Source organism: Ambystoma mexicanum, chromosome 9 (assembly GCF_040938575.1).
Source record: "Ambystoma mexicanum isolate Mex_15411 chromosome 9, UKY_AmexF1_1, whole genome shotgun sequence".
Lineage (NCBI taxonomy): Eukaryota > Metazoa > Chordata > Amphibia > Caudata > Ambystomatidae > Ambystoma > Ambystoma mexicanum.
The window spans coordinates 312,233,276-312,259,794 of NC_090931.1; the positions used below are offsets into that span (position 1 = coordinate 312,233,276).

General features: G+C 47.7%; 1 protein-coding gene across 3 annotated transcripts in view; it reads right to left on the minus strand.

Annotated features, from left to right (window-relative positions):
* ZZEF1 (zinc finger ZZ-type and EF-hand domain containing 1) overlaps positions 1-26,519 on the minus strand; it is a 3,309,810-nt gene that overhangs the window by 1,839,295 nt on the left and 1,443,996 nt on the right. The window lies entirely within an intron of this gene.

The following is a 26,519-nucleotide window of genomic DNA, read 5'->3' on the forward strand; positions in this document are numbered from 1 at the left end:
ATACCAAGCATGAAGGTTGAGTGTTTTGACCTCTGGATGGAGAACCTGACCTTCCATTTGAGAGAGAAGGTTCTCTCTCTGAGGAAGACCTATTGGAGGACAGACGGACATATCTAGAAGGTCCGGGTACCACGTTCCCATGGCCCAATCGGGGGCAATTAGGATCATGCGGTTCCTGAAGCATCTCAGCCTCCTGATGACCTGAGGAACGACAGGAATCGGAGGGAACGCATACAATAGTGGGAAATTCCACTACACCACGAACGCATCCCCCAGGGCTCCTCTTGGGGGAAATTCCCTTGAGCAATACCTTTCGCATTTTCGGTTGGTACTGGTTGCGAACAGGTCTACCTGAGGGGTTCCCCAAAGGGCGAAGATCTCTTGAATGACTTCCTGAGCCAGTTCCCATTCGTGGGACACCGTGCTCTGCCTGCTCAGAGCATCTGCCATCATAGTCTCTTCCCCGGCTAGATGAATTGCCGTTAAAGAGATTCCCTCCTGAATCGCCCAATACCAGAGCTGCATTGCCTCTCTGCACAGTGGTAGTGACCCCACTCCCCCTCTTTTGTTTAGGTAATGCATGGCCACTGTGTTGTCCGTCATTATCAGGACATTCTTTCCCCTGACAGATGGCAGGAAGGCCTTCAGCGCTAGTCTGATTGCCCTCAGCTCTAAAAGGTTGATGTGCAGTTTGGACTCCGATGGAGACCAACGACCGTTGATTGTCAAATCGTTGGCATGAGCTCCCCAGCCCAGGAGTGAGGCGTCCGTCACTACTGTGATCTCCGGCCATGGTTGCCAAAAAGGTTCTCCTTTTAGGATGTTCTCTGTACAGATCCACCATGGAAGATCTTGTCTGACCTTGTTCGGAATCTGAAGAAGATCTGTCATTTGATCCGAGAACTGGGACCACTAAGTCTTTAGAGCCCATTGAAGGGATCTCACCCTCAAGCGTGCCTCTGGCACCAGGAAGATGCAGGATGCCATGAGGCCGAGCAACCTTAACAAGTCGTAAGCCTGGAGATTTTGGGCATTTTGGAATTTGGAAACCATCTGGAGAATGTCTTGAGCACTCGCCTTGGGAGGCGAGCTCTTTTCCAAGGATGTGTCTAGTACAGCTCCTATATACTGAAGCTGTTGGGAAGGTGTCATCTTTGACTTCTTGAAATTGAGGGAGAAGCCCCGTTTGTGGAGGAAGTGGCAGGTGACTTTTAGATGATCCAGTGCTTGCTCAGCAGAATGTGCTCTGATCAACCAATCGTCCAGGTAGGGGTAGACATGAATCCCCCCTCTCCTGAGGTGCGCTGCCACCACTACCATTAACTTGGTGAAGACCCTCGGGGCGGAGGTCAACCCAAATGGCAGGACTCGAAACTGATAGTGTGAGTCGCCAACTACGAACCTCAGGTATTTTCTGTGTTTGAGATGTATCGGCACATGAAAATAAGCATCCTGGAGGTCCAATGACACCAACCAGTCCTGAAGTTGAAGGGCCTGAAGGATCTGAGAAAGGGTAACCATCTTGAACTTGTCCTTCCTGAGTAACTTGTTCAAGTTTCTTAAGCCCAAGATGGGTCTCAGTCTTCCGTCCTTTTTGGGGATAAAAAAATACAGGGAATACCATCCCTTGTTCCTCTCTGCTGCAGGTACTGGTTCTATAGCACCTTTCTCCAGCAGGGTTAAAACTTCCTGCTGTAGGAGTGGGTTTGAAGACTTCAACAGTTGTCTCCCTGGTTGATTGCTTTGAGGTTGCTTTAGAAAGGGAAGGCAGTAGCCTTGGGCTATTATTTCTAGAGCCCAAACATCTGAAGTAATGGCTCGCAATTCTTGCAGATGCTGTGACAGCCTGCCTCCTACAGGTGTTTTGTGATGCAAGTCCTCAAAGTGGTTTTGTGGCGGATGTTGCAGCCGCTGATGGCAGAGAGGCTGCAGCTGGAGCTGGCTTAGCACGTTTTCCTCGTCCACCGCGAGTGGCCTTTTTCTGGCCTCTTTGACTGGCCATTCCTCTTGCTTTTCCATATGAGGTGTAATAACGATAGGATCGTCCCCTCCATGACTACCTTTGCACACGAAAAGGCTGAGGTTGCTCCTAAAGATTTGGCAGCTGCTTTTGAGGTCTGCAACCTCTCAAGGCTCTCGTCAGCCTTGTTGCCAAAAAGGTGAGACCCGTCAAAAGGCATGTTCAGAAGGTGGTTCTGTACGTCCGGTGCAAAACCCGACTTCTGTAACCACGCAAATCTGCACATTACCGTGCTAGTGCCCATGGACCTGCTTACACTATCCGCAGTGTCCAATCTAGATTGAAGGGATTCCTGCATGGCTTCTTTTCCATCTCTAACGATGGCTAGGAAACCTTCCCTTTCTTCCCCTTCTGGTATGTGCTCCGCCGCCATTGCGATGCACTCCCACATAGTGTACGAAAGTTGTGCCAAGGCACATGTGGAGTTGGCAGATTTTAATGCCATGCTCCCGGCTGAAAATACCTTCCGTGCCCAACCATCCACACGCTTATTGTCCATGTCTGGAGGGATAGACGGGTACGCAAGTTTGTTGGAAGCTGTGGCTGCCTGTATGACCAGACGCTCGGGAGTTGGATGTTTTGACAGATAGCCGGGGTCGCTACTGGCTGGGCAGTATTTTGATGCAAGGGACTTATTTACCTGAGGAATAGAATCTGGAGTTTCCCCCACCCTGTTTTGCAAGGCTACATGAAAAGGTAGTACTGGGTCTTCAGTGGGACCATGGTCCAATATGTCTGTTAAATCATCTTGGATAAATTGGGCTGGTAGTTTAGCCCATCTCAAGTTATCTACCACCTTGGTCATTAACTGACGGTAAAATGGACTGGCATGCTCTCCTGGATCTGGTCTACCAAAGTCATTCTCAGGAGAGGTGTCAATGCCACTTGCATTGTGTAAAGACTCCACCAAATCCCTCATTCTGCTTTCCTCTGAGATCAAGCATTCTGGGACATTTAGGGTGCCATATTCCAACCCAAAAGGTACATTTTCCTCATCAGATCTCTCCTGTTCCTCAAAAATTGAGGTCAGGGATTTGAAAAACTCCTTCCTAGGGAGAGGCTTGAAAACCTTCTCTGGAAGCGGAGGAGGAAGAGGTGTAGTACCAGGCTCTGAGGAAATTACATGTTTGGTAACCTTCACCTTATCTGTTTCTGGCTTCCCTGGCTTGGTTGGAGCCTCCTGCGCTGAGGGTTTCGGAGTCGACATCGTCAACGACATAGTGGTCGTCGACAGGGTCTGCTTCGAGGGCGTCGAGGCGGTCTTCGACGATTTTCCCTTCGAGGTGTGATAGGTCTCGGACAGCGTCGGTGATCTCGAGCGGTCGACTCGACTCGAGCGTTTTTCGCTCGGCGTCCTGGAAGGTTCCCTATCCTTCCTTTTTCGATCACGAGGGCTCAGGGACACGCGAGTGTCGGAGCGATGATGCTCCCAGCCGGCTTCAGAAAAAGGCGCGGACCGAGGCTTCGCCTTCTCAAACACCTCCATCATTTTGACCCTGAATGCTTCCCACTCTAAGGAAGACAAATGTTTCGTGGGGCAGTTCATCCTTTTCGGAGACTCGTCTGACGACGAGGTGGAGGGAGACCTGTGGCGTCGTTTCTTCGATTTTTTTTTTTACGAAGACAAGCTATGAGAACCGCTTCGGGACCTAGATCGATGCCTTTCGTGTCAAGGAGATTTCTCTTCGACGCTAGAGGCTTTTCAATCTTTTCGACCTACCTGTAGCTTTCCTCTCCTTTCTCGCAAAGCCTTCCCTGTCATCGCCTGATACTTCGAACAGGCCTCCATGTCGTGGCCTTCTCCGAGGCACCACAAACACTCACGGTGTGGGTCTGTGATCGACATTTTTGAGCCGCACGACTTTTACTTTTTGAATCCCGATCTCGGGGTCGTGGTCGGTGTCGATGGCGAGAACATATTTCTTCTTTGTATATATATATATCTTCACAGAACTCGAGGCGCGCCAAATGTCCGAAGCAACGTATACTGCAGAAAAACGAAACTGAGGCCAACGGGCGCTGCGTGTGCTACTTATACGCCCGATGACGTCACCCTCGACGGAGGCCTTCGAGGGACCATCGACTCAACAATATCGACGCACGGCGCCCTCTGCCGAAAAAATTTACGAAGAGCAGCAAAGCTGGATGGAATACATCTAAGATGAGGAATACATTGGAGGACACAATCCACTCGAAGGAGAAATTACTCACCATTATGATCTTTCAATGGATTCTTCTCCTGCAGATTCCTCATCATGATAGATATCCATCATCCAGCTCTGCTGTTCGGAAACCTTTCGACAGCAGGTGTAGTGGACCTCGACTCGACCGTCAATCCTTCTTGCCCGGGTATCGATCATCAGCTCCGGAAGTGACTTCGGGCATCTGTATATATAGCAAGTCACTACAACCCCATGCTTCAGTTCCTCCAATTCCCCCCTCTCCCCCCGTCAGTCTAGAAAAATGGATACCTCTACTTTGTGACCGCAAACGTATTTTGGTGGCTGTGGGCCAACCGTCTCATGCTCGATATGACAGAATATAGGTTTTCGAGTTTGCCAATGAACGGCCAGTTTGATGTAACAAGAATCGCCATTTTGTTTTCTAACCATTGCTCATTGCTTTCTGTTCCTATTGCTTTGCAGTATATTTTCCGCTTACACTGCTCGACTGTAAAACATTGTTGTCTGTATGTAAAAAGGACAAGGCCGCAGGGCCGAGAGGATAAGAGTTTGTTGAAACACAAACGTAGGCAGCGCCAGGAAGAATGTCAGGCTCCCTCCCGAATGTAGCCTTGAAGCAGAGCTGCAGGGCATTTAATCATTTTGCAGCTGCCAGCCAGTCTCGTTATATGGTAGAATATGTTAGAATAATACAGCTAAAGGCTTGAATTATGCTCTTCATACGGCCCCTCTTTGCTGAGCCCGCTAGAGCGTGTCAGCTCCCAGGACACGAATGGCACCCAATAGATAGCAAGGTCCGGAATGCAACTCTTCCCCCCTGTATGAAGCTTGCTTCCAAGAACAGAAGCTCTGTGTTCTATTCAACAACTGAAAGATGCCTTCGCATTCACAAATTGCAAATTGTTACTAGAATAGATGTTTGAAGGTGTCATAGTTGTCGGAGATGTCCATCATCACACCAAGTTCAAAGAAACCCAATAAAAGGGGGGTGTTAAACATGTCATAGCTGATTGTTTGATATGCATTTTGTATATTTGTAACTGATGTACGTAATTCACTTTCTTGCGTCCCTCGAGGTCTAGAGATACACGTCGCGGGGCGCGAGACCGAGTTGGCCAACTGAGACTTTTGCTTTGCAATAAACCCTAGCTTTGGGAATACAACCTCGTGTCTGGCGTATCTATCGTGTGTGGTGACTCGCCTTGTTTCCATAGACGTCAGGGTCCCCTAGGGGCCCCTTTAACCCCCCCCCAGTGCCTAAACGCTGCAGAAGGAAAAACTACAGGGGGAGGCTAAACCTCAGTTAAAACATTAAGGAGGATATAGCCCAAAAGGGTGAACCCTCAACAATGATTGAAAAACATTTTTATTTTTTTAAACAATGAGCCCGAAGCGGTCATCCCAGAGTCATCACCAGATGCCTTCTTGTGTGGACAGAAGCCACAACCACAGAACTTTCTGAGCGGGGATGGATGGGAGGGTCGATGAGGAATCTGCAGGCGAAGTATTCATAGAAAGATCATTAGAGTGAGTAATTTCTTCTTCAATGGATTGCTTTTCTCCCGCAGATTCCTCATCATGATAGACTCGCCAAACAGTTAGGATAACTGGGCAGGGCAGAAAGATTTAATCCAGTAGATTCTGTAGAACCGCCCGACCAAACCTTGCATGTGCTCCATGTGCAACATCCAAGGCATAGTGCCTGGTGAACGTATGTCAGGATGACGAAGTGGCCGCTCAGCATATATCCCCAACAGGAACCCCTCTGGAGGGCTGTAGAAGCTCAAACCCTCTGGTCGAGTGGGCCCTGATGCCCACTGAAAGCTCCTTGCCTGCCGATCGGTAACACTCGGATATGCACAAAATAATCGAACGTGACAGGGTTTGTTTAGTGATGGCAAGCCCTTTTCTAAACAAGGAATGGGCCACAAACAACCGGTCTGATATCTTAAACTCAGACGTGCAAGCAAAATAGAAGCTTAACACTCTCTTGGGGTCAAGGCGGTGGAACCGTTCTCTTTCTTTTGAGGGATGTCGAGGAGGGTAAAAGACAGAGGAATCCAGGTCTGACTTTAAGAGAGACTTTCTCACGAAAGAACTTCAGAAAGGGAGGTTTGCAGCACAAGGCTTGCAGTTCGCTAATCCTCCTGGCAGGTGTGATTGTGGCCAAAAAGGGTGTCTTACGGGATAACAGCCGCAAAGAACATGAGTGCATCCGCTCAAATGGAGCCGCCATCAAGAAGATCAAAACCAGATTAAGATGCCAAGCTTGCACAACAAATGTGGTTGGCGGAAATGTTTTTGAGAAGGCCCTTTCGGAACTGGGCCATGACCGGAATAGTGAAAAAGGAACCTTGGTCTGGGGACCTCTTGAACACGGACAGGGCCACCAAATACCCTTTGACTGTGGCAACATGAAGGCCTGAAGAGGCCAGTGATGGAAGGAACTCGATCACTGTCGTGGTGGGGAAAGAGATCGGGTCAGTCTTGCGTTCCCTGCACCACGCCTCAAATATTCTCCACCTGCACACGTACAGAGATCTAGTAGAAGGTCTGTGTGCAGTCATCAATACCTCAAGTCCCCTCTCAGTCCTCTCAAGAGCCAAGCATGTAGGTTGAGGGAATCTAGGGTTGGGTGGAGCACTCAACCCTATGACTGATTTTAACCTGTGGTTGGATCACCCAGACGACTGTCTGGCTACAGATATGGAAAAAGGCTTATCAGAATTGGGCTTTGTACAAAGAGTTCGAGCCCCCACAAATCTTTTGGGTCACACCATTGATTGGATCTCAACTAATCACATTGCGAGTAGGGTCACGATGATATTAACATGCCCATGGTCTGAGTTTCCATCGAAGAATAAACTCATACGTATGTTAGGTCCTCAGGTTAGAAATACCAAACTTATGACCAAGGAGAGGATTTTGCCGCTGTTAGCTCCAGGGTTACAGTTTTCTAAGGAGGATTCGGCTGCATCCATGTCACAGGCTATCACTGCTAACCTAAGTTATATTACTAGTACCTTGGCACGCCTAAAACAACGTAAAACCATAGTTGAAAGAACCAGTAAAGCTTGGTTCACACTGGAACTACAAAAGAGAAAATCTCTATGACGAAGTCATATTATATTTGGAAAAAAACCATTTTGCTGAGCATCTGGCCACATATAAAGCACTGGCTAAAGCCTATAAGCTAGCGATTATTATGGCAAAAAAATCCTTTCATAACACTAGAATAACAAATGCCAAGTCTAATATTAAAGAACTTTTTAAAATCCTAAAAGAAAATGAAACAGGCATTAAACCCAGAACTCACTCCATTAAGACAGGTGCCTCTTGGTGCCAAGATATATAGGACTCTACGCAAAACAAACATTCTACCATGAGGGAAAATATAGCCCAAAAAAAGGCTATATCGCAGACCATCACAGAGAAGGCTTTACCTGTAAGATGTCCATTGATACCTGAAGTTCACTTTAATTGAATATCAGTACAGGATCTGTCCCGTATTATTGAACAACTTAAAACTACATGCTGTAGGGAAGACCCATGTGCCACCTTAATCATAAAAACTTGCCTTATGCCTCTCTTGGAGGCCATTTCCAACTTTATTAATGCCTCATTCTCAGAAGGCCAAGTACCTTCTAACAAACATCAAGCAAGCTTGGGTTTCGCCAATCCTGAAAAAACCAGGCATGGCTATTGATAATCCCTTGAATTATAGGCTAATAACGAACATTCCTTTTTTACTCAAAATCATAGTTTGTGCGGCTTATAATCAAATCTCCCAACATCTTGACTCTCATCCTATTTTAAATCCTTGTCAATCTGGATTTCGAAAGGGTTTCGGTACAGAGACTGCTTTACTAGAATTAAAATCAAGACTCTTTGAAAGAATGGACAAGGGCGCAGCCTCCATGCTCATGCTCCTAGACCAGTCAGCCACATTCGATTTGGTGGATCATGCGATCTTGGCTGACAGGCTAGGGGGAAGTAGCTAACTTTTCGCCTGAAGTAATTCAATGGACCATCTCGTTTCTTGGCAACCGAATTAGCCGTGTCTTTATAGAAGAGGCAACAGCAGATCCTGTGACTATCGTTTGAAGTGTCCCAGGGGGCCTGCCTGTCACCTTGTATCTATAACATCTTTACTGCCCCGTTTTTTAACACCTTAGAACAAGAGTGTGTGCTGTTTACCAATTACGCCGACGAAACCCAGTGTGTCGTCCCTTTGGTAGGCTCCCACTCTTGCGACGAGGAGGAACTCAACAGAGTTTATTCCCTAGTGGAAGAGTGGATGATATAAAACAACCTAGCCCTCAACAGGGATAAAACTGAATTAATGTTGATTGGCACACAATCTATGATCAAGAAGTTGGGATCATGTTATTCTGAATTTCCTCTTGGTGATGTCATCATTAAACCTCAGAAGAAAGAAGTGAAAACTCTAGGTTTAGTATTTGACCAACATCTAGATATGCAAGCTCAAATGAGAAGTCTGGTTTCCTCTGCTATCTACTTTATTAAACTGCTCGCTCTTCTGTGCCCTTTTATCACTCAAGCAAATGCAGAGACTCTGACTAGAGCTATTATGGGATCAAAGATGGATTATTGTGGCAGCCTTCTCATTGGATCTAGCAAAAATACTATTAATAGACTTAAGTGGTGCAAAATGGGGCTTTCCGAAAAGTAGTTGGCTTGACCCGCCGCGACCACGTTTCTCAAGCAAGAAGGTCCTTGCACTGGCTCCCCGTAGCATCGAATTACCCTCAAGGCTTAATCTCAAAGAAATCCAACAGCCATCCCCTTAGATCCAACATCCAGAACTTAATGAACATTCCTAGAAATCTAAAAAGATGGAAAAGGGAGCTTTTTCTGCTGCAGCCCCAGCAGCCTGAAATGCTCTTCCTCCAGATCTGCGGGATCATACATTGCTTACTAGTTTCAAGAAAAAATTGAAGACCTGGCTATTTGCATAGATCCCACTATGCCTTACATTTTATGGCCCTACATTCTGAGTCCTCTCTGTGTTTTTTGTTATGTATGGGTCCTAACGCCCAATGGTTCAATGATGCGCGGTATAAATGACGTAAAGTAAAGACTGGGTTAGGCTATCCGGACGCCGAGCAACCGGTGAGGTGGACAGATGGTCAGATCCAGGAGATCGGAGTACCACGTTCTCCTTGCTCAATCCGGGGCGATCAAGATCATGCTCGCTCGAAATCTCTTCAACCTCCTGAGAACCCAAGGGATGACGGGAATCGGGGGGAAGGTGTAGTGGAGAGGGACGATCCAATCCACTAGAAAAGCATCCCCCATTTCGCCATTTGCTCGGAATTCCCTCAAGCAAAAATGATCTTACTTCCTGTTGTACTCCGTGGCGGCCAGATCCACTGCTGGGGTATCCCAGAGACCGCAGACCTCCTCAAGGACTTCCTGACACACTTCCCACTCGTGTGCAACCGAGCTCTGCCTGCTCAGAGCACCCACCAAGGTGTTCTGTGTCCCAGCTAGATGAACTTCCGAGACCGAGATTTGGTTCTCTCGCAACCAGAACCACAGCTGAACTGCCTCTGTGCAGAGCGTGCGAGTGTGCACACCACCCTGCTTGTTGAGGCAGTGCATGGCCACACTGTTGTCTGTCAGGACGACGATATTCTTCCCTTTGGAGAGATAGAGCAAAGGCCCTCTGGGCTAACCTAATGGCCGGCAACTCCAGCCTGTTCATATGCCAGCTGGCTTCTGATGGAGACCAGAGGCCACTCACCTGCCAATCCTCGCAGTAGGAGCCCCAACCCTTCAGGGACGCATCTGTGACCACTCGAGCCTGGGGCCAAGGAGGCCAGAAGGGTTCCCCTGACAAAAGATGGCTGCGTGTGTTCCACCAGCCGAGTTCGCAGACTACCTGGCTGGACACGGAAAGGCGCTCTGTGAGCGCTCCTAGATACTCTATCAACTGGTCCCTCAGGAACCTTTGGAGGGATCTCATGCGCAGCCTGGCCTCTGGCACTAGAAAAATAATATACAGGAGGCCATGAGACCCAAGAGGTGGAGGAAGGATGCTGCTGGGAGGGTAGCGTTGTTCTGCAACAAATGCACCTATCAGGGCTATGTTGCTGACTCTCTCTTCGGGAGGAAACACCTTCCCTACCCGGGTCTCTAGGACTTCTCCGATGAACTGGAGCCGCCGAACTGGTGGCAAATGGGCCTTCAAGATGATGGAGAAGCCCAGCCTGTGCAGTAGAAAGCAGGTGTCCTCTAGGAGAGACAAAACCTGCCCTGCTGACTGACAAAACCTGCCCTGCTGACTTCCCTCGGATCAGCCAGTCGTCCAGATATGGGAATACATGGACCCCGGAACTCCTGAAGTGAGCCGCCACTACCACCATGAGCTTGGTGAAGACCCTTGGTGTGGAGGTCAACCCAAAGGGAAGCATTTTGAACTGATACTGCTTGTCCCCTATGAGGAACCTTATCGGCACATGGAAATAAGCGTTGTACAGGTCGATTGACACCAGCAAGTCCTGAAGTTTCAGAGCATGGAGAATCACTCATCACCATCCTAAATTTGTCTTTCCTCAGGAACTTGTTCAAGGCCCTGGAGGTCCAGGATGGGACAGAGACCTCCTCCCTTCTTGGGCACCTCTTCCACAGCACCCTTCGACAACAGGGCTCTCAGTTCTTCCTGGAGCTCCTGTCGCAGTTGGATTGTGGGAGGTGGATGTCTGCCTGGAGGCCTCTTCAGAAAAGTCAGACAATTACCCCACTGAATCAACTGCAGGGCCCAGGCATCAGAAGTCATTTCCTGTGACTGGGGCAATGCCCCGACAACCGTTCACCAACAAGTGCATCGTGGGAGGGGACAATCAAAGCGGCTTAGAGGGCATGGATGACCATGCTGCTGTTGCTGGCCTCTAGAGGCCCCTTCCAGAACGCGAGAAGCGCCTCTCCCTTGCTTGGCTTGCGGGAGCTGCGCCTTCCTGCCATAGGGCACATAACGTCTATAGCCTCTGCCTCTGGAAATGAAGCTCAAGGCAGGTTTGGCCAGCTGCGCAGCTAGGCCTAATGATTTAGCAGCCAACTTGAATTCTTTGAATTTTAAGTCTTTGTCTGCTTTCTGACCGAAAAAGCATGTCACCTTCAAAGGACATGTCCAGCAACCTGTTTTGAACATTTGGAGAGAAGCCAGAAGTTTTTAGATAGGCTTGGCGTCTCATTACATCTGCTGGACCCATTGCTCTGCCAACGCAGTCTGCTACGTCCAGACCCGTTTGCAATGACTGCTTGGCCACCTCCTTCCCATCCTCCACCAGCTGTAAAAATCTCTCCCACATGTCACCCTTATGGACCTATTCAGCAGCATGTTCCACAGCCCTCCATAAGCCACTAAGCCATGAATCCACATGCAATGTTAGTGGCTTTGAGCACCATGCTACCAGAAGTGAACACCTTCCTGGCCAATGTGTCAGATTTCTTTTCCTCTCTGTCCTTAAGCAGATTAGAAGTGGATGCCGCAGGTCTGGTAGAAATAGTGGCAGTCTGTATAACCAACCCTTCTGGAAAAGGGTGCGTGTCGAGCAAAGAAGGGTCTACTCTTGCCGGCCTATACTTCCCTGTAAAATTGGCATTCACAGGGGGAATGGTACAAGGGTGCTGCCATAAGGAGGCTAAAGGGTCCGCAATGGCTGGGTTGAATGGCATATTATGCTCGACTGTAGGACCCTCGTCCAAAATGTTGGTGAGCACATACCCCAGGGGCACATTTTATGAAGGGGTACAAGAGGATTTTTTTGGTCAGCGAGGTCGCAACCAAGTAAGACCTGGCAGTACGCACAGAGGCGCAAAGTGGTGTGGCGGGGACTCATGAATGCCCACAATTACCCGACAGGTGTTCAAAAGAGACTGGTTCAGCTTAGTGGGGGTCATGGTATGGCCCCCAGGAGGCGATGGTTCAGGCACCCAGGGCAAGGACAGAGCCATGTACCTTCAGATTGTGACCAGGAGCAGGGACAGGGGGGTGAACATGCTAAATCACCACCAAGGTGCAAGTCCAACCCAGCTAGGGCCCTGAGTGCGGGTCTTATAATCGAACATTGCTGAGGTCCATAAACACATGCTTGATAATGACTGGCTTTCTTTCGTCCAAGAATTTTGGGTGATTTCTTTACAAGAGACATGGGCTCTGGTGCCACCTAATATTCAAGGTTATGCCACCTTTGCCACCTCGGGTGAGAAGGGCCGTCCGAGTGGGGGGCCTGTTGATATGGATGAATGCTGCCTTGGCTAAATCTGTTGAGCAGATAGATACTGGTTCACCAGATCTCCTGGAATTACATATCAAGCTCAGGGATAATTCTGAGATCCTGTTGTTGAACTTCTACAACACGATAATTCCGGGAAGGGGCGCAGAACTCGTAGGTATGATAGCAGATATTACCCTGGCATGGAGACCAGCGGTGCAGGTGCTTGCAAAGACCCTTGTGGTGGGGGACCTCAAACTCCAGTATGAGCCTCTGCATAGTATGGTTGACACCCTGGAGGATGATGACAGTTGTTGGGGGCTAGGGACCCTTAACGTAAGCTTTCCAACTAGGCAATATAGGCTTGCAGAAGAGGTTGCTATTGCCATCTGTGAGAAACCGAAGGGTTTCTCACCCGCTAGTCCAGGGGACTTGTCATCCATGTGGCCAGGACACCGCCATCGCTTTTGGATCCAGTTCCTGGGGACCAGTGCGGGAGGATCACCTGGGTTAGGGGTCTTCAGGGAATGTGGGTGAGGCAGCCGATGGTGGGATGTAGTATTCCCCCTTATTTTGTTTATCCAACCCATCCTATGTTTTAGGATGCTCCGAGGTCCCAACTTCCCCCCCTTTTCAAACAAACACTTGGCCGAGGAAGAGGGAGACAGAGTAACAACATTAGCTTTCACACATCTTACTGGACCCGTCCCGCTAATCAAGTCAGGCAAAGTCAGGCACTTGATTCTAAGTGCATACACCAGATACCAATTAGCTCTCCTCACATGAATAAAAGGCAGAACCCAAAGCCACACTCTGAGCAAGGCTGAAAACGAGAACAAGAAGGGCTTCCAGGACAAAGGCAAGCCTACTGGAGCAGAGTGATGGACCAAGAGGTGAGAGCAGTGGGTTGAAAACCGCAAGAGTTCCCTACTGGAGGTCGGTGCCTCTGACAGGCCATGATAGACACGTGAAGAAGGCTAGATCCCACAAGTGAAGGCTGCATTGTGTTTCAAGGATGCCATCGGCCCTCCCGGGTGAACGGCGTAGTTGGGGAGGCGAGGCCAAGCCTGTGGTACTAACCTTAACTCATGAATTGGGAATCAAAAAACCAAGAAAGAGACGCACAAAGCCGGTGAGTTGGGAAGCGACCTGAAAGACTGGTGTGTTAAAGTTTGAAATAGCAACATTTCATCACAAGTGAAGGCTGCACGCATGTGAAAGAGATGCGAGGACAGGCAGCCCTGGAATGAACTTTGAAGTAAAAGACAGCTGCAAAATTAGTGACACAAAGTACCGGAGTAGTCTGGCGAAAGAAGTAGCCCACTCGAAAGTCTCTGTGAAAAGTAAATAGTTTGAAGCGATAACGTGAATGAACAGCAAAAGTGAAATTAAGAAGTTTAACTCCTAGAGAAGGGGAGAGTGAAAGTTGAACTGTAAACTTTGAGTCAAATTGGTCCTGCTGTGGTCTGAAAAGTAAGCTATGCACATTCGGAAGGCTTCGACATTCAAAAGTGGTCCGAGCACAACAGAGGGAGACCCAAAGTGAAATAAGCTTGGGGCAGCAAACCCCCCCCGCCCCCTTGCAAGTTTGGGTTGAACTTTTTTGGAGAGGTCTGAGCTCAGCAGAGCGGGACCTTTGTGAACTTTTTGGTTGAAACATTATTTTAGAAGTCAAGAAAAGAGACTTAAACGTGGAAGGACAGATGGGCCTCGATCAACGTTCTGAACTGTTTATTGTATTGGAAGCCGAGCCAGAGTGGGTCATCCTGCCTAAAGGGACAGCCATACTCCGTGAGGTCTAACGTGAGGAGGAGAGCTGGTTCAACTACATTTATTCATTTGAACAATGATTTTTCCTTTTGCATACATTTATCCTTTTAACACTTTTTTGTACAAGAGATAGGGCAGGTACTAGTTTTTGTTAGCATAGGCCATTTTGATTTGACAGACTCCACTAGGACTGCGTTATTTATTATTTGATGGTCGAGACTAATCCCCTCTTAGTTATAGGGCAGAATAGAAGTTTCTCCAACCCCATCAATTTCAATCAAGGATTTACAAATTGCACCCATTGTGTCAGTGTAATAATTGTAATACCATGCCTCCCCTACACTTCTTGTCAGCTAACTTAAGGGCTTGTTATAGTTGATTCTTGGGGGAAATCCCAGCAGCCCCAATGTTTGATAACAACCTGACTAACAGTAATATTGATTACATTTTGGTGAACAATGAGGCCTGGGGTTCCATAAAAAATCTTTTTGCATTTGTAATATGATTGAGAGCGACCACCCCCCCCTCTTGCTTTTGGAGGCGAGTGGGGCGTTTTGGGTAACAGTAGACGAGAGAGGCCAGAGGTGCGGGCAGAGCCGTTACAGGGGAGGACTTGGGCCATGCTAGGATGCAATATTAGGTGGTGTAAGCTTGACCGTGAAGTAATCTTGCCATTGGTTTATCAAGACACTGCTCCGTTTCTGGATGAACTTGCCTCAGTTGTCCCCCTAGATGGGGCTGCCATAGTGGAAACACATGAGAACCTAATAGCGAAGGTGGGGTTACACTTTTCTCAAACTTTTAAAGCAGCACCTTGGAATGACAAAGATTGCAGGCTGGCCAAGGGCAGATTGATTAAAGAAGTGAGACAAGGATTACCTGGCGATGGGCTAAGGTTGGTTAGAGCAAATTATCGCAGGGTTTTAAGGGTTAAAAAAAAGAGGGACTGGCATGAGGATAACTGGAGGGACTTGCTGCATGCGACAGATAAAGGGGACTCAAAGGGATTTTGGATCTTAATGGGGGTGGGGGAAGGGTAAAGGATCTAATATACTGCAAGCTTGCATCACAGAGCAAGCCTGGGTTGAACATTATAGAAGTCTCTATGGGGCGAAGGGGGCAGCGTCCGGCATGACTAGCCCTGGTGAGGTGTGAACCAAGGGCAGAGCTGTTATAAATTACCCTCCACTGACGTTGCCATGTGAAGAGGTGGGTAAAGCATTTTTGAGCCAGAAGCTGGGTAAAGCACCTGGTCCAGATAGGGTACCCATAGACTTTTACAGGAATGAGACTGCAGTTTGGGCCCCATATATAATAGATCATTTATTGCAATCCTGGGCATAAGTAGCAGAGCCCTGGAGAAGAAAGAGTTGGTCCCAAACCTTAAGAAATACCCTAGAGACGACACCTTGAATTATAGGCCCATTTCGCTGCTGGATAGAGGGGGGAAAATCTTTGCAAGGGCCTTGCTAGCACACTTAGAATTTTGGGCTAGTAGAGGGACAATAATCAACACCTGGCGGGGTTCTCAGAAGGACTGATCACAGTTGGCCAAAGTCTTTGACTAATAGTGGTGTGCGACAAGTATGCAGTCCTGAGAAACGTTTGTGTGTATGCAGTCTTCGTGGATCTGCGTACTGCTTTCGACACTGTGCCTAAGCAGCGTCTCTGGGAGCTGTTGAGGAAGCAGGGTACCCCGGGTCCCTTGCTGACTGCAATACAGAGCCTATATACGGGCAATACCAGTGGTTAGATGGGGTACTGATGGGAGAAACTCCGACAGCATCAGAATAATTAAGGGTGTCTGTCAGGGATGTGTTCTGGCTCCCAAGATTTTTTGTTTATTAATGGCATGATTGAACAACTGCTGACGGTTCAGACGGATGCACTGGCATGGGACAGGATGCCAGCCCTGCTGTTTGCTGATGACGCAGTTTTGTTATCCATCCGCGGGCATCCGCAAACAGCTGGACATATTCACTGCATTTTGCAAAAGGAATGGCTTGGTACTGAATGTTGGGAAGACAAAAACCATGATTTTCAACACTAATGGCAGGAGGAAGCAAGAGGGACTAAAATTGGGCCTGGATGAAGGGGCGATTGAACAAGTGGCCCCCATATGACTATCTTTGGGTAAGATTAATGGCAACCTGCGGCTGGGCGATGCAGCTGGAGACGACCAAGTTGATACTGGTGAGGCTCAGTGGTGCACTTGCTAGGTTCACCGGAGAGCATGGCAATTCGGCCGTGCGTGTTCCTCTTAAAGCATACATAGCTCAGGCACGGCAAGCTGCGATGTACAGAACAGAGTTGTAGGGGTAGATGAATATACACAGCCTGGCAGTCGTTGAAAACAAGTATTTGAAGAATTGATTGGGATTGCCAATCTGCTCCCCAAACCTGCCAATGCATCTCGAGATTGGCATGCAGGGAATAGAGTCTGCCTGTCATGATTCCTCCCTGTGCCGGTTTTAAAAGGCGCATGGGGGTGTCCCTATGTTCTGGGCATTTTAAAGCGCATCCCGTATGTGAATTTGGGACGCGCTTTGAAATGCCCAGAAATGCCCAGTCATTTGCACAAAAGCGTAAAGGGGTAAAAAGGACATCTGAATGGGCTTCAGATGAGGAGATGCAAGAATCTGGCCCCATGTATTCATTTAGGATGCCTGTTATTACACCATTCACCAGATGGCTCTGGAAACAGTCCCATAAAGAAACCACTGGCAAGTGCTTGGTCTTGCTATAAATCTTAGGAAGAGCTCATGGTATGGTGTTCTTTGGAACAAAATTACCAATGCTGCATTTACCTTTATATAGAAAGCCAACTAATACTGGCAATTTTAAATATGATGAAATGCATAGACTGTTTTTTCACATTCAATTGCTTTATAACTATTGAACTATATAGCACTCAGCCATTCTTCTCTTTACCGCTGTACTTCACTTCCAAATGACAAAATGTGAGAAGAACCTGCACCTTTAACAATATCCTATAATTCACTAGTTTCCATTTTTATGGGACCTCAACAGGTATCCTTGGGATTTAAATTTGCCATTTTAGCTAATTACCAGGCTGTCTATCCACTTCACGTTGACATTCTACCCAGAATAAAAACACCACCTCTTAGACCTATATGTGGTTTATGACTCTTTCCCAACACTGTATATTCATAAATGAATTAATATACAGAATGAGCAGAGCTAAGGTCTGTAGGCATCAAAGCACTCCGTCATCTCTAGAGAAACTGCAATTCTGCACCATCATTATGATGGCTGCATCTTCAGGTGCCTTTTAATAGACAACTACTGCTGTATAAGCAAACCTTGAGAGCAATGTATAAAGCTATGGCGTTTTCCATGATCTTTAACGTTTGTTCACATTTTGAGTTTATAACAAGTACTGAATAGAGGGGGTGGCCATGGATCACATTTGAAAATCAGAAAAAGTAAATGCAGCTGATCACAAAATTGAAATGGGTCCTGTGAAGAATGGCATGGTTGTGCAGTCCGAATACAATGTTATGAGGGTTCAAAAGTAAATGCAGCTGATCACAAAACCGTCCGATAGCACAGCGAGTAGAGCGCTCGCTATGACATCTGTGCAGAGCTTGCTGACGCAGGTTCGAATCCCGGCAGGGTCAAACTCAGCCTTTCATCCTTCCGAGGTCGATAAATGAGCACCACACACCGTGAGTAATAATAAGCAGCGCTCGGATGCCTGAGGGTTCGTAGCGCTATATAAATGCTAAATTATTATTATTATTATATACCACCAGTGCTTGAGCAGACTAGAAGCATTATGCAATCCTTTCTCCGTATGTATTACTTCTAAATACTAGCTCAATATTTTGGGACATCAGATACATTGCCATAAAAAACAGTATGTTAAAGGGCATTTTTAGGCATTTACTGTAATACTTACCACAGCCTTGTTACCAAATAATGCTATGAATTAGTGAAAAATACTTCATAATATATTTTCTCTTGCTGGATTTCACTGCCATCAAAATGTTTTCAAACAATGACTACATACATATCCCTATATTTCTACAAGAGTAACTGCTAGAAGAACAAGTTACTTCTTACCTTGTAACGTTCTTTTCGATGGGATGTTCCTCCGACGTATTCCTCATCTTGATAGATTTCTTCCAACTTGCTGGCCTCGGAACATTTTTTCAATAGAGGGCGCTGCGAGTCGATGTCCCTCTAGTTGGTGTCCCTCGACAGCCTCCATATCGGCGCAGACGTCATCATGCATATAAATAGACTCGCGCAGCGTTCTTTGTTCAGTTCCGTTTTGAAGCTTAAGAATAGCTGTGCATGAGTTGGTTATTGACCTTGAAAGAGGGTAAGCTGCAACTACAAGGGAAGTTTTACAGAGGGGATGGATGGGAGGGGCGATAAGGAATACGTCGGAGGAACATCCCATCGAAAGAATGTTACAAGGTAAGAAGTAACTTGTTCTTCGAAGGGATTGTGTCCTCCGACGTATTCCTTATCTTGATAGACTCCCATACAGTGGTGTGTAAACGGAGGTGTGAGTAAAATTGCCATATTCCCCTTTAAGAATGAACAGAGTGTAACACAGCTTTGCCAAATCTAGTCTCTTGGCTAGGGGAGGAATCCCGATTGTAGAATTTTGTAAAGGTATGTGCGGACGACCATGTGGCAGCCGCACATATGTCTCAAATCGGTACCCCTCTTTGGAGGGCCGAAGAGGCTCCGATACCCCTGGTTGAATGAGCCCTAAGATTTTGAGGGGGCTCTTTCCTTGCCAATTTGTAGCATTCTAGAATGGCTAAAATAATCCATCTCGAAATGGTCTGTTTTGTGATTGGCAATCCTAATTTGTGCCCTGTATAACCTATGAACAGTTGGTCTGCTTGCCTAATCCTAGCCAGTCTGCTGATATAAAAACTCAAGGCTCGCCTTAGATCCAGTCTCGCCTCTCTTCCTCTTTCCCAGGATGGGGAGGAGGATAGAATGAAGTTAAGGTTGTCTTCTGAGTGATGTGGAATTCAGAGACTACCTTGGAACGGTCTTGGGGATAGACATTAGTAAACCCGTTCAGAAATGTTATTACTAGGGGTAATTTGAAATATGATGGCTCCTCCGCAGTGCGCTTGAAGATCGATAGCGCTGCGAGGTAGCCCTCGATCGTAACAACTTGAAGACCTGAATTTGCCAAATAGAGTAGAAAAGATAACACCATTGGTGTATTCCATGAGAAGGGTTCGATATTCTTTTCTCTACACCAGCTGCCAAACTTGTTCCAACGGCAGCGGTATAAAGTCTTTGTTGCTGGCCTTCTAGCCGAAAGCAACACCTCCATGACGTCATCTGGGAGGTCCCAATCCTTCTATCACAACCTTTCAGAAACCAAGCGTGAAGGTTGAGGGTTCTGATGTCTGGATGGAGAACCTGACTTCCCTTCTGCAAGAGAAGATCCTCTCTGTGTGGAAGACGAATCGGAGGGCAGATGGACATGTCCAGAAGGTCCGGGTACCACATTCTCCTGGCCCAGTCTGGGGCAATTAGGATCATAGTCTTCCAGAATCTTCTCAACCTCCTGATCATCTGAGGAATGACAGGGACTGAAGAAAAAGCGTACAGAAGTGGAAACTCCCAGTCCACTACAAACGCGTCCCCTAGAGCTCCTCTCGAGGGAAATTCCCTTGAACAAAACTGATCGCACTTCCTGTTGATACTGGTGGCAAACAGATCCACTTGAGGGGTTTCCCAAAGGGCTAAGTTCTCTTGAAGGACTTCCTGAGCTATCTCCCACTCGTGAGAGACTGTGCTCTGCCTGCTCAGAGCGTCCGCTGTCAAGTTCTTCGCTCCAGCTAAGTGAACTGCCAATAGAGAGATTCCTACTTGAATTGCCCAAAACCAGAGCTGCATCGCCTCTCTGCACAGTGGCAGTGATCCTACCCCTCCTCTTTTGTTGAGGTAGTGCATGGGCACTGTGTTGTCCTTCATTATTAGGACATTTTTCCCTTGTACGGATGGCAGAAAAGCCTTCAGCGCTAGTCCGATAGCTCTCAGCTCCGACAGGTTGATATGTAGTCTGGACTCCGATCGAGACCAACGAGCGCTGATGGTCAAGTCGTTGGCATAGACTCCCCACCCCGTGAGTGAGGCATCCGTGACTACTGTTATCTCCGGCCATGGTTGCCAAAACAGTTCTCCTTTCAAAATGTTCTCCCGACAGGCCCACCACTGAAGGTCTCGAGCCACTTTGTCCGGAACCTGAAGGAGATCTGTCATTCTTCCTGAGAATTGCGACCACTGAGTTCTTAGTGCCCACTGGAGAGATCTCATTCTCAGGCGAGCCTCTGGCACAAGGAAGATGCAGGATGCCATGAGGCCTAGCAACCTCAAAAAGTCGAAGGCTGGGAGACGTTGGGCATTTTGAAACTTGGTGACCATCTGCAGAATATCTTGAGCCCTCACCTCTGGTGGCGAGGCTCTCCCCAGGGAAGTGTACAGGACCGCTCAGATGAACTGGAGTCTCTGTGATGCTATCATCTGTGACTTCTTTAAATTGAGGGAGAAGCTCAGTTTGTGAAGGAAGTGGCAGACATAATCTAGCTGGATCTGAGCTTGTTACGAAGATACAGCTCTAATCAACCAATCGTCTAGGTAGGGGTAGACGTGGATCCCTTCCCTCCTTAGACTTGCAGCCACTACCGACATTAGCTTGGTGAAGACCTTCGGGGCGGAGGTCAGCCCAAATGGCAGAACTCGAAATTGATAATGAGAGTTGCCAATTGCGAACCTCAGGCATTTCCTGTGTTTGAGATGGATTGGCACATGGAAATAAGCATCCTGAAGGTCCAGAGATACCAGCCAGTCCTGAAGCTGGAGGGCCTGAAGCATCTGAGAGGGAGTTACCATCTTGAACTTGTCCTTCCTGAGGAACTTGTTCAATTCGCGTAAGTCCAAGATAGGTCTCAGTCCTCCGTCCTTCTTCTGTATTAGAAAGTAGGGGGAATACCAACCCTTGTTCCTCTCCACTAAAGGTACCGGTTCTATGGCACCTTTCTCTAGCAGGTTTAGAATCTCCTGCAAAAGGAGCGGATCTGGAAACTTCAAAGAGTTGTTCCCCGGTGGATGACTCGGAGGGGTGCGTAGAAAAGGCAGGCAGTAACCTTGGGCAACTGTCTCCAATGCCCAAGCATCTGACGTAATAGCCTGCCATTCTGTCAGATGTTGAGTTAACCTGCCCCCTACTGGTGTCTTGTGAGGAGAGTCCTCAGAGTGCTTTAGAGGCGGCCGACGCATTTGCCGAGGGTAAAGAGGCACCTGCTGCGGCTTTTGTACTTTTAACCCATCCACCTCGGGTGAATCGTTTTTGGACTCTTTGAGCCGGCTGTCCTCTGCCTTTTCCGAATGCGGAATAAAAAACGAAAGGACCTACCTCTCCAAGAGGTTCCTGAGCGGCGATAGGGAGTTTGACAGATTGTAGCTCCAAGGGATTTTGCTGCTGCCTTGGATGTTTGTAACCTCTCTAGGTTGCCATCAGCCTTCATACCAAATAAAGAAGAGCCGTCAAAGGGCAAATTCAAAAGTCTGGCCTGTATATCTGGAGCAAAACCAGACTTTCGCAACCACGCAAATCTGTGGATTGTAGTACTTGCCGCCATGGCCCTGCTGATACCGTCAGCAGAATCAATGCCAGTTTGAAGGGATTCACACATTGCGTCTTTACCATCTTTAATGATATTCAGAAATGCTTCCCTTTCCTCTCCTTCCGGGAGACAGTCAGCCGCAGATGAAGCACACTCCCAAAGTGTATGGCTGAATCTTGCGAGCATACAAGTAGCATTGATGAATTTAAGCGCCATGCAACACGCAAAAAGGACCTTTTTTGACATGGCGTCTAATCTCTTATCATCCCTGTCTTGTGGAACAGTAGGGTATGCAGATCTACTGTTCAATGAAGTTGCTGCTTGTACAACCAGACTCTCTGGAGTTGGATGTTTGGACAAATATTCAGGGTCAGAAGCAGAAACCCTATATTTGGCAGATAGTTTTTTGTTAACTGCCGGGATAACCCCAGGAGTTTCCCAGTTGGCCGATATTTTCCTCTGCAATGCAGTATGAAATGGAACCACAGGATCTTCCTGTGGGCCTTTAATTAAAATGTCTGTAAGATCATCTTGTTGAAAAGAAGGTGAAGACCACCCCATGAATTCTATTATTCTGGCCATTAAAATCCTGTAAGGGGTCTCAGCATGTTACCCTGGGTCTGGTTTAGCAAATTCTACTTCTGGAGAAGTATCTAAACCACTTGCATCATGCAAGGATTCTTGAAGGTCCTTCAACCTATTCTCTTCAGAGATAAATTCCTCTGGTACAGGTGTTGTAGTCCAAAAGGTCTTTCATGATCAGAATCCTCCCCTTCCTCATAAATAGAGGTCAAGGCTCTGAAATAATCTGACCTTGGGAATGGCTTAAAACCCATTTCTAGAGCAGAAGGGGCCAAGCTTGTAGTAACCGGTTGAGAAAACTTCGAAGTTGTTGACGCGGAAGTCAAAGGCTTCGATGAAACCGAAAAAGGCGTCGGAAACGTATGAAGAGACCTCGAAGAACTCGAGAGTATCGGAATCCTACTCGGAGTAGTAAAGGTTATCGACGACATTCTCAAGGTCATGGTCGAAGCCCTCGGTACGTCTACTGACTGAGAAGTAGTGACAGCAGTAGGTTTGTCCTTTATCGGCGTCGACATCGGCGTCGAAGACGCCGTAGATTCGACCCATCTGTGCGTCGACGGGCCCTTTGATAATGGCGTTGATGACGCAGATTTATGAGTCAAAGGGACTTTCGACGACAGCGTCGATGACGCGGTCTTACTGCCTTTGCTTGAGGGTCCATGACGCTCTCTGGCAGTTTCTTTCGCCGGGTGCAACGACTCGCAGCGTTTTGATTTTTTGGGTCTTTCACCCAGGGTATCACCTTTAGCCGTCTCCGAGGGGGTCGAGGCCGCTTTCTCGAAGACGCTAAGCATCTTTATACGGAATTCCTCCCACTTAGCTGGAGAGCTGTGTTTCGTGGGGCAGGTGACCCTTTCCGGGGAAACAGAAGACGAAGAAGAGGGTGATCTACGACGCCTCTTTTTCGAGTGTTTGGATCTCGAAGACTGATGAGAACCACTTCGAGACCTCAAACGGGATTGTTTCCTGTGCCGGCGAGGAGACGAATGTCTCGACTCTGCCGAGAAAACTTTCGAAGGAGTAGAAGTTTTAAGAGTCTTACCTCTTTCTAGCTTCCTCTTACGCTCCTTCAAGGCTTTCGCCATCATGGACATGCAGTCTTCGCATTCTGAACAATGGTGCTCCGATCCTAGGCACCACAAACCGATCCTGTGAGGATCCATCAACGACATTTTCTTTCCACAATCACAACACTTTTTTAAGCCGGACCGTGGGGTCGACGGTTCGGATGATGAAGCCATCGAATAAAGTATGATATCTTCGAGGAACAAGTAGAATCTACTTGAAGAACGAACTGAGCAACACGATTCCGAGGCCCATGAAGCGCGGATAAATGGAACTGAGCAACGGACGCTGCACGAGTCTATTTATATGCATGATGACGTTGGCGCCGATACGGAGGCTGTCGAGGGACACCAACTCGAGGGACGTCAACGCGAGGCGCCCTCTACTGAAAAAAAATTCCGAGGCCAGCAAGCTGGAAGAAATCTATCAAGATAAGGAATATGTCAGAGGACACAATCCCTTCGAAATGTATTCTATGCTTTGTAATGTATTACTGCAAGTGGAAAACACAGTGCTCTATTGAATTTGCATGCAAGAAGGAACATGTATAGAAATAAGTGGCTAGTGTTTTTTTCTCCAAACCAATAAAAGTACCTAGTGGTTTCCCTTCCCACCAATGCAGAAAATATGGTGCCCATGCTTGGCGCAGATTGGTCCATATAATAATACGGTGATCAAAAACAAAAGCATGGATGAGAAATTAAAGTTACTCACTGTAGTGACTAGAGAACTCAGTCCATAGTCCCCTTTCCTCCATCCTTGTGGGTGTCCCCCAACATGGGGATGGTATCGGAACCGTTGTCAGCAAAATATTTTGATTCCCCTTTAAATTTAGTATAGCGTGCCGGGGTGCGGCCTCGGGTATGAGAACGCCCCACTGAGGCCTCGCCCTACGGCACCTCACCTCAGTCTTCTATGAACACACCAGACGCTTAGATATCTGGCTACTCCTAGTACCTTTTGGCCCTTGGCATACTAGCGGGGGAAGGTGGTGGGAACTTATGGAGGAAAGGGGACTATGTGTACTTTAGTCACTACGGTAAGTAACTTTAATTACTCATACGTCCTGTCCCCTTTCCTCCATCCTTGTGGGTAATTGACTGAACAAAAACATAGGGTGGAGCTGTGATAACCTTCCTCATATCTAGGATGAAGCAAAAAGGTTCTTCAGTACAGCTTGACTAAACTCTTTGTTTGTGTCCAGCGAGTAGTGCCTGCAGAAGGTTGACGGAGTGGCCCAAGTAGCTGCCTTGCTGATGACATTCCAAGAAGCCCGTCTCTGAAATGCAATGGCTATGGGCTTAGCTCTGGCTGCATGGGCATGAATCCCCTCAGGAACAGGTTTGCCCATGGTCGTGTACGCTTCCAAAATGGCTTGTATCATCCAATGGGTGATGGAAGCCTGAGATCCGGGGGAAGAACCCCCCCAAAAGTCACAAACAATGCCTCAAACTTCCTGAAGGATTTAGTCCAAGAGCGATCAAACTTGAGAGCCCTATTGAGGCCCAAGGAATGTAGGGCCCTCTCTGCCTCCGACTGCAGGGTTTGGGAAGAACACCGGCAGGCAGATCTCTTGATTCAGATGGAACGGCGAGACCACATTGGGCAAAAAGTTTGAGTGAGCACAACTGACTTCCTCCAGTTGAGGGAAAACCCCAGCTGAGGAAGGGTATCCGCGAGTCTCTGGCAGGAGTGCACCACCCCTTTGGGTGATCCCCGCCCTCACCAGCTAGTTGTCCAAGTGAGCAAATAGATGATGGACCTCCAAGTGGAGAAGGCCTGCCACTGCTTTCATCAACTTTGTGAAGACACGATGGGCTGAGTTCAGGCCGAAGGGCAGCACATTGTACTGAAAGGGGTACGACATAATCATCAACCGCAGAAACCTCTGATGCAGTTGATACATGGGTAACATGCAGGTACGCATCCTTGAGGTCCAGGGAACACATCCAGTACCCCTGCACAAGTGACTCGGAAATGTGCACAGGAGTTGATAATCTTGAAGCGTTCCAGCAGTAAAGACAGATTAAGAAATAACAGGTCCATGACTACCCTCGGGCCAGCCTAGTTGTTCTTGGGTACCGCAAAAATCCTGGAATAGTAACCGAAGCCCCTGTCCACAAGAAGAACCAGTTCTATAGCCTGCATCTCCAAGGGTGAAAGGACCTCCTGTAAAAGAACTGGGGACACGATAGGATGAAGAGGAGGAGAGGATGTAGGAAGAGGAAGACTGAAGCCGGTGGAGACTTCAGAAAGGATGCACAGGTTGCTGAAGAGACGCTTACAGGTGTCCTGGAACAGAGCCAGATGAGAGGTTCCAGAGACAAAGACCTTAAGGTGCGGCAAAGGAGGAGTATGGAAGATCTCCCTCCACCGCAACAAGCGATTCTTCAATGCCCCGAGAACGAGAGTGCTGCAGGCCAAACACAAGTCCCAGCAGTGGTCGGGCCCCAAGCACTCAAGACAGTGTGCATGGGTGTCCGAGGCCAGGAACGAATGGCCGCATGAGGCATATCTCTGCACTGGCTGCCCGGTCCAATAACGTCCGTACGGAAAAAGGGACTGGGTTGAGGTGGGGGCAGGAGGAGGGGCAGGTGGTTTAAGGGCAGGGGCCCTGCGTGACATATATAAATTTTGAAGGGCAAGCTCCATTTATCGCTGCAAAAGGTTCTGGTAACCGGGTTAGGGGACGCCCACAAGGATGGAGGAAAGGGGACGGGACATACGAGTATATATATTAAATTCATTCTTTTCAAAGCAGCAAAAACGTCTGAATGAGTAAGCATCAGAGGTGTAAAATATACTGGGAGAAACTGTCAGGTAACTTATATTTAATAATGTTTGGTTGATCAATACCAAAGGTGTAGGGTATTCAAATTCTGACTTTGATCTCAGGGTTTTAATCTCAACATAAAGGAATTACATAACACAATTATTTTGGGATTGTGCACAGGCAAGCACAGTCATAGTTACACTCCATCATGAACTATTTCCCTTTATACAACTTTCAGATTAATTCAGACAG